The sequence below is a fragment of the Lepisosteus platostomus genome, chromosome 20, assembly GCF_059453375.1.
Source record: "Lepisosteus platostomus isolate fLepPlt1 chromosome 20, fLepPlt1.hap1, whole genome shotgun sequence".
Lineage (NCBI taxonomy): Eukaryota > Metazoa > Chordata > Actinopteri > Semionotiformes > Lepisosteidae > Lepisosteus > Lepisosteus platostomus.
In genome coordinates, this window is record NC_142630.1 from 1420807 (window position 1) to 1431519 (window position 10713).

The 10713-nt window shown below is 41.0% G+C and overlaps 1 long non-coding RNA gene across 2 annotated transcripts; it reads right to left on the reverse strand.

The window, feature by feature from the left end:
• Positions 1-4074: 4074 nt before the first annotated feature.
• On the reverse strand, positions 4075-10208 carry LOC148644203 (uncharacterized). 2 transcript variants are annotated; one of them, XR_015928710.1, is made up of 4 exons: positions 9937-10208; positions 9451-9541; positions 8406-8614; positions 4075-6773 (listed from the first exon to the last, which is right to left on the reverse strand). It is a non-coding gene; the product is annotated as an uncharacterized LOC148644203 (long non-coding RNA). The 2 variants fall into 2 exon arrangements; XR_015928709.1 differs by having other exon boundaries at positions 9451-9555.
• Between the last annotated feature and the right edge of the window lie 505 nt (positions 10209-10713).

A 10713-nucleotide genomic window follows, 5' to 3' on the forward strand; every position in this document is an offset into this window, starting at 1 on the left:
TCTGTTATTGTTGAACTGGTGAATTTTTTTATTTTAACCTGGGCCAGGGTCTTTGCATTACTGGACTAAGAAAATGTTTTTGCTGACATTTACTACACTAATCTTACCCTTAGAAGTCTTCAGTTTGAGGATTCGAGTTTTGAATAAAATATTAAAGTTAAAAAATACACATACATTATTTTCTATGAAATACAGTGAAAAGTGTTGAATTGACTGTAAATCAAACTGCAAGTCTACATGCACTACTACAATCTCATTAAGAATATGGTGTATGGTTTTGGTTGTGATGTTTGAAAAAGACACATTGCTACTCTGGCTTTAATTTAACTAAGAGAAGAAGTTAAAGAACTGCCAGACAGAGACAGCTTAAATGAACTAAATATCTTTAGTCTAGAGCTAAGCACATCACAAGCATTACAAGGGGACCTGAAACAAGTTTTAGACTCTCACAAGCTGTGGACAAAGGGAGTCCAGAGAACTGCTTCGGGATCAACAGTTAAATAATGCATAAAGGACAGAAATGAAAATAAGAAGTTACTGAAGTGAAAACAGGAGGCACTATTGTCTCAGGGACATCTTAGCCAAACTAAGAACCCAGTTCCTAGAATCCTTTAGGAAACAGCTGAGGTCATTTAACTACCAGCAGCTAAACAAGCAAGATGCTCTAATGGCCTCCTCTGGTTTGGAATCTTTAGGTTCTTAAGAAATCAGAAATGAATTGGTGTTTGGTGAACAACAGGAATGCCACTCTCCTGTATCAATGACGAGAGAATCTATGGATCCGCTTCAGCTCTGCTATTTTACAAATACCCTAATTACTGGAGTAATTAGAACACTTGGGCTTTCGTTTCCCGGCTACAGTGAATTAATTGACCTGCATGAGAGGCACATGATCTATGAAGCTGGGCACAAATGCAGGCCTTGCCTGCTTCACAGCTACAAGATAAACTCTAAAAGACATAAAACCCCCCAGGGTAAATCTCGGACTTTCCCTGTCTAAAGGCTCTATTTCCTGGCTAGAAATTCGAATGAGCTGCTGGCATTTCTGTGAGGGCACCGGGCTCACTCCAGGGCCACTGGACCCACCAGCGTGTCTCTGGACAGCGAGAGGAAACCGGAGCACCTGGAGGACACCCACTCAAACACAGGGAGAACATGCAGACTCCACACACAGAGCGCCCCAGGTCTGGATGTGAACCCGGGGCTCCAGCACTGTGCAGCAGTAACACTGGCCACTGCGCCACCGGGCTGCCAAGCCACAGCGATTATACAAAACTGACCACCGCCTCTCTGCATCCATGCACGTACAGTCGCGTGGGTCGCATGACCCCCGAGTGAAACAAACTCATCAGCTGATGATGTCACGAAAAGGTTTGTCTGTGGAGACAGGTGTTTATCTTGTCCTGGCTGTTTTGTTTATGCAACCTTTGGCCCCAAGTGGAAACCACTAGGCAAAAAAAAGACCCAAGAAACTCAAACTCCATTCTGGTAAACAGACACAGGGTATATTAAACATTCATATGAAAGGTCAGGGGATGAGTCATTAAGGAAATATTTGCCTGTACAGTCTGAGCCAGCATGACTTCTCCCACTCTCACTCTCTCTCCATCAGCATATTTGCTCTGTCACTGCAGTTTTAAAGCTTCAATACCACAGGGGTTAGAAAAGGGAGCACTGTTTCTCCACCAATACTAAATTATAAGCATCAGGTTCCCAGTGGGCTAGCCCTGCAACGTGTGGGGTCTTGCGTGCAGTGCTGGGCTGACTATCGATTTTCAAGCAGAAAGCAGGAATATTGTCCAGGTTTTGTTGTAAAGCTCGCCAAATTATTCCCTTTTTTTCTCTTTTCTTTTCTTTTTCCCATCCAGATGTGGGAAGGCTGATCACGGAGAGGCATGACCTTTTGAAATGACAGTGCTGGAGCCAGTGTGAGAGCCTGGACAGGTACTCCTGTCGTGAGCCGATATGGTGAAGAGATTCACTTCCAGGTGGAGGTGAAGACAGGTGTGATTAGTAAAGGTCAGGGAAGATTGCAATCCTTACGAATCTTGAGGAATTAAATATTCCAATGCTCATAATATATATTTAATGGCTTAAAAAAAACAAATTCAGCATAGTAAACCTATTCAATATTTTTAACCTTTCTATGTATTTCTGTTAGAAAATATTCCATTAACCTTCACTTTTTCCTTGGCTTTTTTTTCAAATAACAGATCTTTAACGAATCGAAAGTTAACATAAAAGTAAAGAACACTCAAACAATTTCTTTTAATAATTCAAGCCTCTTCTAGCACCAAATGTTAAAAATGAATGTGTTTATTTGTTTATAGTATTGCATACACCCTTTGAGAAATTGTTTTAATGAAAACATCACTCTGATCAAAGTAAGTGTAAAAAAAACAAAAGTGAATGCAGATGTGAAAAACTGCTCAAAGAGCTTTGATACAGAACTGGTAGGCTAGTTTGAGAGACGTTTACTTGTAATGAGGAAAACCCGAGTCTTTGGAACTTAAAATGTTCTGTTAGAAAGTACAAGAGTGGAATGCAGAGTTACAAATTACAAACCAAACAGAGAGACTAAGAAACCTTTCAATAATTCTTTCATCCACCAGATAAGTCAGTTGATAAAAAGATTCTCATCTGCAATATGGCCTGGTGCTTATTTCATTGCTGTAAGAAGAGATCATCGCAATGAAAAGTAAATAAGACAACAGGATGTGCCAGGTTTTACAGGAGGGCTCAACAGAGTAATGTAATAAGTTACGACTGGAAGAAGTTGCCATTTCAAGAGCTGTAAATGAACTTAAACCAGTGAAATCAGGAGTCAATTTAAAGCTCCTCCGACCTTTTATTGTCATCTCAGTGTCTTGATGTTTTATAGCTAAAAAAGTCACAGACATCAAATGTAGACTGAAGCCAATCAGCAAAAATGTTTTTAAATTCCCAGCTGAGCGTTAACTAATGGTTGCACTACACATACACATGCTGGACACAGAAAATATTGAAAGGTCCAAATTGTTTCAGACAAAACTAAGTTTCACCTGCAATGTGAAACACGTTAGGGTGCATCACCTTCCACTCATCAAGCATGGTAACTCATTTCACTGTTTTCTCACTCCTACACTATTAATGCAACTGTGTTGTGTAGCAGTAGCCCTGTGTGTTATTTAGATGAATATTGAAAGAGAATATGGAATGTAGGAAGTAATTTTTAAAATACAGGAAACCATTTGCCTTTCCAATTAGAAATATGTTTCTGTGTTGCTGGAGATATTACAAATATTTTGCGAGCTTCTGGTTCAATCCAACCTGTAGCACAACAGTTTCATAGCACCTTAATGCTATAGTATTAACATTTGGATCCTTTATACTTATACTACTGTATGTTATGCATTCTATAGTCTTTTCACTGGAACATAAAAGTCAAAGAAATATAAACTGACTAGTCTCCTAAAGGGCTTCAGAACGTAGTTGAAAGAACCTGCTGAAAGGCTGTGGTTGTTCAGCAGATTCAGTGTGCCAGTAATAACATTTCGCAGCCTGTTGTAAAAAAATGCAAGTATTAGACATTCCAAATTGCCCAGCCACTCAACCCCTTAGTAAAACTGAGGCTGCTTCATCCAGAAATCTGAAGAAAAATGCCTTTATAATTGTTAGAATTTCTATAGTGCTTTTTAATTGTAAATGCCCCCAAAGATTTTCGCATATAGTTGAGAACCCACCTCACCCACTATAGAAGAATAGCAACCACCTGGCAACCTCATGGCAGGCATTGTCCACCTGGGAGGAACACCTCCTACTGGTCCACCAGCATCGCCCAGCCCCTTCCCAGTTTAAAACCCTGAAATGGAACGGATGTCACTGAGCATTCACTTAATGCACACATCTTTCACTCTTTGCTGGCTTACACTTAGCACAGTCTCAAACAGCATGTTTTAAACACAGCGGGATGGCATTTAAGATTTTTTCAATAAAAGATCAATTAAATGCAAAATCTTTTAATAATCAATGAGATATGAAAACCATTCACCAATATATTTCAGATAAAAAAGTTACCCTTTCTTAAAAGATGAGTTATAACATTTAAAACTTAGTTTATTACAAGAATATATACAAAGATTTTGTAGGGTGATATAAGGTAACACCTTCTTACCATGGCATTCTTCCTTCTTAGTACTAAAAAACAGATCTTAAGAATACAAGATATTTTGGTCAACAACAGAGATGATAAGAGTTTCATAAATAATAGAATTTACCATTTGCACCTCAGGGACATAGATGTGATTTCAGTTAAATGTATGATAGTGGAGTTAATTGGAAACAACAACAACAGCAGCAGTACTGTTTGCATGGGCAGACACAGGTCCTCGCACCTCCGTGATCAGCTGAGCAACTGAAGTACCCAGATCTTGTGCTGCTAATCAGTGGAACAGATTATCTTGCATTTTTTTTGAACGCCTTTAACACAAAAGCTGTCCAAAGCCTGAATTCTTCATTCTGCCAAATTAAACACATCTTTCTGAATAGGTTTGTTTACTCTACAATTTACAGATTTTTCTGCGATTTCTTAGAAGTTAGCTTAGCCGTAATTACAGTTGGCCTGAGCTCCCAGTCTCTCCTGTGGCACAGACTCATTCACTTTTCCAAAACGGGTGCAGTTACACAAGGCCTGGTCTCCTTTGTTAGTCTGCAGCTGGCTTGACTTTTATGTGATTTTCCCAGGGTCTTCAGAGTGAGTGAAATGCTGCTGTTTCTTGACTCGTTACGACACAAAATCTACTGTGTCTTATCAACAAAACTGAACTAATTTATCATTTTAAGTCAAAAACAGAAAAACCAGCAAATAAATATTCACAAGCACAGAAGCATGATTTGTAAAAGAAGACAATTTTGAAGACACAGAGTAAGTCTGAATAAGTGAGAGACCAAGTGTACAGTCTCTTTAACTTTATTAATTCGGGAGTGTGGAATGCAAATCTATTCATAGTTCTGAAACTTACTGAACACTTAACTCTCCTCCACTTAAAAAGTATAAATGGCAACAGACATACCAAAAGCATTTAAATGCTGAACTGCCAATCAGTGTGTGATCTGCAGTTTAGCATTTAATCTAGTGACTTACCAAAAAATTAAAAAAAGATACTTCTGTACCACACGTACTACGTTCTGTTCTGCTGCAAAGTGACTCAGCAACAAGCAATACAGGAGGAGTCAGAACTTATACTTCACAAAAGCATTGTAAATAAGTAATCCAAAGTGCTCTTCACCCTTATTTCCATGCTGTAGATACTCATTTTCACACACAGCCGACAGAATGTCTTGGGCTATTGTTCACCTCAGATGTGCGAGCGTCTGACATCATGGATGTGTAGAACTACAGGCATTCCCCAGTGGCCCTTTCGCTCAGTTTCAAACTTTCATCATGCAATTGTCTTCTGATTGCATTTTTCCAGACGGCATGCAAACCCATAGGTATACTTCAAAACCGGGAAAGTCCTCAGAACAACAAAGCTTCTGTCTGCTGCTTGCGTTTTGTGCCTACAAGTATGTGGGACAGTGGCAAGTGCCACATGAGAAAGAGACCATCCACATCGCCTAATTGCAAGTGGTCCGTGATTAAAAGAGAAGAAAAGAATCATGGCTCATTCGAACCTACACGTCCTGGGTCTCAGCTTTCCCATGTGCTCTGGGCAGCCCCATGACTCAGGCCGACTGCTCTCACATGAGCTGCTCTCTGTGGAGCCCTGATGGCACAGGGATCCTCCTCACCACAACAAGGCAACTTGCTGGTCTGTGGTTTCCTAACTACAGCAGCTAATAATTAAAGGCACATGAAAACATGACTCACTCCGCTATGCTCCTGGCTTTGTGCGATTCGTCTTTTACAGATTTCCATCGGAGCACATTCACTAAAATTAACGCATCTATCCTGAAACAGTCTATCCTGCACGCTGATGTGAATTTGCATGCTTGTGCTTGCCATGGAGGTTATTAGTTTCATTGATCAGCGATTCCCAATGATGACTTATCGCTTTAGTAACAGATCAAATGTGGGGCAGAAGACACTATGATTTACTAGCTCACAAAGCCATGTCAGTGCTCTCACAGGGGTCACTGTATCATAACAACAGTAAAATTGTAAAAGCAAACTCATACAGTTTTGCAAGGATAACAAAACATCTGTTTTCTATGGTTTTGTCATCACCCATTAGGCATAAAATGGAAATAAATGTAGCAATTTCTCTAGATTACCCAAAAGAAATGAAAATGTGAAAAGCAACAGAATAAACACAGCTGTGGGCAAAACTGTACAAATTCTATGTCTCACTCATGATCATGTAATCACTAACGAGGCAATGTCAAGGTGTACAGATATCGCCCTTCAGATTCATTCATTCCACTGATGAAACAGGAACAAAATCCATCATTTAACTGAAAGATTTACAGATCTTTGCTTAAATTCTAAATATGCTACAGTGTATTGCATTGCAGAGAGCAAAGTTATATGTATCATAAATAATTGATGTAGTCCAGGAAGCACGAGGTTCACATTTATTTGCAGCCCTGCCGTTAGTATTTTGCCAATCCTGCTGTGACCAGGATCTCACTGACAAGGTGCCTCCAGTGTGTGCTGAGAGACTCTGGCCGTCTCCTGCTGCGGTCTGTGACCATTCCTCCAGCCAGAATTGCTCTGCATCCTTCAGACCCCTTCGGTTTCCATTGGTGAACTGCCTTCTTGAGTTTGAACCACAAATGTTCAACTGGATTGAAGTCTGGAAGTGAACAGGAAAGTTGAGAACGTTTATTTTGTGTGCAGTTAACCATCTGTTTGTCGATTTGGATGTGTGCTTTGGATCATTGTCATGCTGGAATGTCCATTTTCAGCCAAGCTTGAGCTTCTTGGCAGTGTGAACCAGGTGTTTGGCCAAAATACCCTAGAATACGTTTGAAGTTCATGATTCTCCCTATCTTAACACGGGCTCCCAGACTCATAGATGTAAAACACCCCCACCAGACAATAGACCTCCCAGCACAATTCACAACAGGCATCTACGGTCTTTTCAACACCAGCTTCACTCTCTGTCCTGAAGATACGGGAGATCAGCTGTTGCTGGAGTGGTATTTGCCCCCTGAATTATTTCTCTCACAGCCGGGGGTGACCCAGTCCACTTGCATCCTCTTCCTGGCAGGGCTGCCACTAAACCTTATAGTTCTTCATCATGGACAAAACAAAAGGAAAAAGGGGCAGAATCTGCTGTTTGTGGCTTCTTTTATAGCCATCCCCCCAACTTCCAAAGGGCAAAGACCGTTTACTGCCACTCTTTTGAGTGCTCTCTGACCCTCGAAAATTTGAAACCTTAGGGGCCCTGTATAGTTCCAGATGCTTGCATTGCTCTTCCAAATAGCAGAATGTTATTTTGGATTTGTTTTCGTCAGATTCTATTTACAGGAGTGCTGACCTGGGGGTAGCACAGTGGCGCAGTGCTCAGCATTGCTGCCTTGCAGCGCTGGGGCCCCGGGTTCAATTCCTGGGGTGCTGTCTGTGTGGAGTCTGCATGTTCTCCCTGCGCTCCCATTTCCTCCCACAGTCCAGAGACACACCAGTATGAGAATAGATTTCTGGAAAAATGGTCCTGTGGCTCTGATGTGTGTGTTTGTGTGCCCTCTAACGGAGTGGTGTCCTATCCAGGGTGTACCCTGCCTTGCTGGGATAAGCTCCACCTCCCCCATGCCCCTGTATTAGATACAGCAGATAAATCAATGGAAAAACTTATCTAGATCTTGTTATCAGGATTTCAATTCATTACTTATGACAAATATGACTTGACTCTGTGTAATGCTATTATTATGATTACAGCATAATTAACAATTAATATTAATTATCAAAATATAAAGAACATCCAAATAATTCACACTGTTTATGAGCATCTGCTTCAAGAAAATAAGGTACACAGGTTTTGAACACTGATTATGTTTTGATTTTTCCATTATGATGGATTATTCACAACTGACTGATACAAGTGACTGTCATCTCCTTAGGCAGATAGCTGATTGTGCACAGGGGATGAGGCGATTTCACTTTTTGAATATCAAGCCAGTGAATCAAGACAGAAAACACAGAAAGGAACCAACATGCTCCATGTGTCTAGAGAACAATGGCTTTGGGCCTCTGCTCTCTCACCGTCTCTCTCAACCTGGCAAGACATTGCAGGCAACCACAATCTGTCAATGACAGGCATGATGCGGGAAACCACAAGTCAAGATGCCACACCGAGATCATGTGATGGCCGGGGCAGGAGTGTCTGGCCGCTGCATTGACCGAGTCACGTGACCTTTGGTCCCGCTAGGACAGCGTTCCAGATGTGCCTAGTGAGCCCTCAACTGACCGTGTGGCAACAGCTTACTTGAGGTGAGAGTGTGACAGCTGTGCTGAGGAGGCCTGTGGCAGGAACCAGTCGACAGGCACGTGCTTGACCAGGCCCAGCAAGCAGAATCCCTCCGAGGCAGCATTTTCAACCAGAAAGAGATCCATCACAGATCACAGCTCACAGCTTGTGTTGCTTCCAAGGATGGACACATACGCTACTAATCGATGATTTCCACAGTAAGCCTCCTGTTGATAACAGAAGCGATCCAGATTGATTCATATACCTACAGTACGTCTTGTCTGTTCATTAGAGTGTCGGTGCACCTACTCTAGCACAAAAAACAATGTGGTCATTTTCTCTGCTAACTTGAATGTGTGGCAGCTGCAAGTGATAAGGTTCAGTTGGTGTGCAGTATGTTAACTATATTAAAAATTATTTTCAAACTATTTTAAAAGGCAAGCGCTTCATGGGAAGAACATTTATCTCACATATTTGCAATCCGCCATATGAATGCTGTACTCCTTAGGCAGATAGTGAATCACTAAGAATGAAAGCATTTGAAGGTTATGTGTGCGAGTGAATTGTACATGTTTATAGCAATCACGAAAATAATTACTGGTCTTTTCCCTGCAAGGTAACCAATTAAATCATGAGCCTTCAGAAATAATTACAATGTATAGTTGGAGAAGCGCCCTGCTTTCTACATGAAAAGTTTAAAGTGTCCTGAAACGCCAGTTTATTTATTTTGCCCTCCTGTGGTGACTGCAGATCGCCAAAGTAGCAGAAGCTTCAATATGCATCAAGTGTCGAGTTTCACGACCCGCATTTATAACCGTTCATCAAACCACTGGAATCAACACTGCTTTGCACAACTGGCTACGTTTAGCTCATATAAAACGCGGGAGGGCTTTTTTCTGTTCTAATCTTTCTCTGTAAATGGGTTCTATGTGGTCACAGGTACCCCTTTGTGTTGAGTAAAGGCTGGACCATGTGATGAATCGTCCTTTTTTAAGTGCCTGTATAAACACGGGACCACCATAAAGATACATTTACGTTTGAGATATGCGAGATAAATGTTTACCTTAATCCTAAACACCTGCGGAGCTCAGAGATCAGTCTTCCCCAGCAGAGCTTGTCTTCTGTCAGATGTTGAAGTGATTCTTTGTTAAGGGCTGTAAACAAATTGCTTTATTTTTCAAAAAGAGTGAAATATGAAGAACAGTATTAAAACAAAACAGGCTGATTGAACTCGGTTTTGCCAGTTACGTCTAATCATATTGATTGCACAGTATTTAGTGTTTAGTATATTGTTTCTGAAGTATGGAGAAGCCTTACATCTTTCAGATGTCGAAGAAACTCTAATTTAAAAAAAAAACAATTAAGAATCCCAGCGAATGAAACTCACAGCTGACTTGGAACTTGAAAAATGCAATGGTTACTTTTTGCTTGACTTACTTTTTTTGACCTGACTAAAATGTTTATTTTAATATAAATATTTTTATGTTTTGCACTCTGTGGGTGTACGTTACAACAAAAAGGTAAAAACAAGACATTATATGAAACTTACCCTAGTAAGATTCCCTATAATTGTAGCCCTGCAGCTTCCTATATCCATGGAACTCTGTCCATGCTGGTCTCCGATGGGCACATATGTCAGCCACCAAACTGTCAGAACCACAGACAACTGTTTCTTAAGCCTTCATTTCACGTGGAATGACAAACACCCAAGACTAAAGCGTCATGGAGCGAAATTGTGACTTAACCCGCTTAGCTGAGGGCTGACCTCCCAGCCAGAGGAGACCGGGACCCCCTGCTGCTGCTACAGAGGTGGAGGTGGGATGCAAGAAACGCGCAAGAGAGGGAGGGATCTGTTAGGCATTTGTAGCGTTTGGTAGAGGAATGGATTGTCAGGAGCGATTGCTAATTACTGACAGCTGATTCTGATTGAGCTTGGTTGTTGTCATCTCTCCCGAACTTTTGTTATAAACTCTATTTTGCAGGACTGGTAGCTAAGATGGACAACAAAAATTTTGTTTTATAGCCGTAGGCTCTTGACCACCATAGATAAACCTATACAGACCTTCTGAAAGTCAGTGTTCTTTCAAGAAAAAAAAAACACAAGGAGGCACGTTCTTAAGAGGCACGTTTCCTTAAAGATATAGTAAAGATACTGAGAGAAATAAAACGGGGAACTGTGGAAGAAAACTAATGGCTTTACCACAGAATATGGGGCGCGTTTTAAAGATGAGGTTTGTCTGCTATTCACCTTCATCAAACTTGGTCGTAAAATCGCAGGCTGTCTTCATTGTGTTGTGAACATGTGCACTCTAATTCACAGTCCATA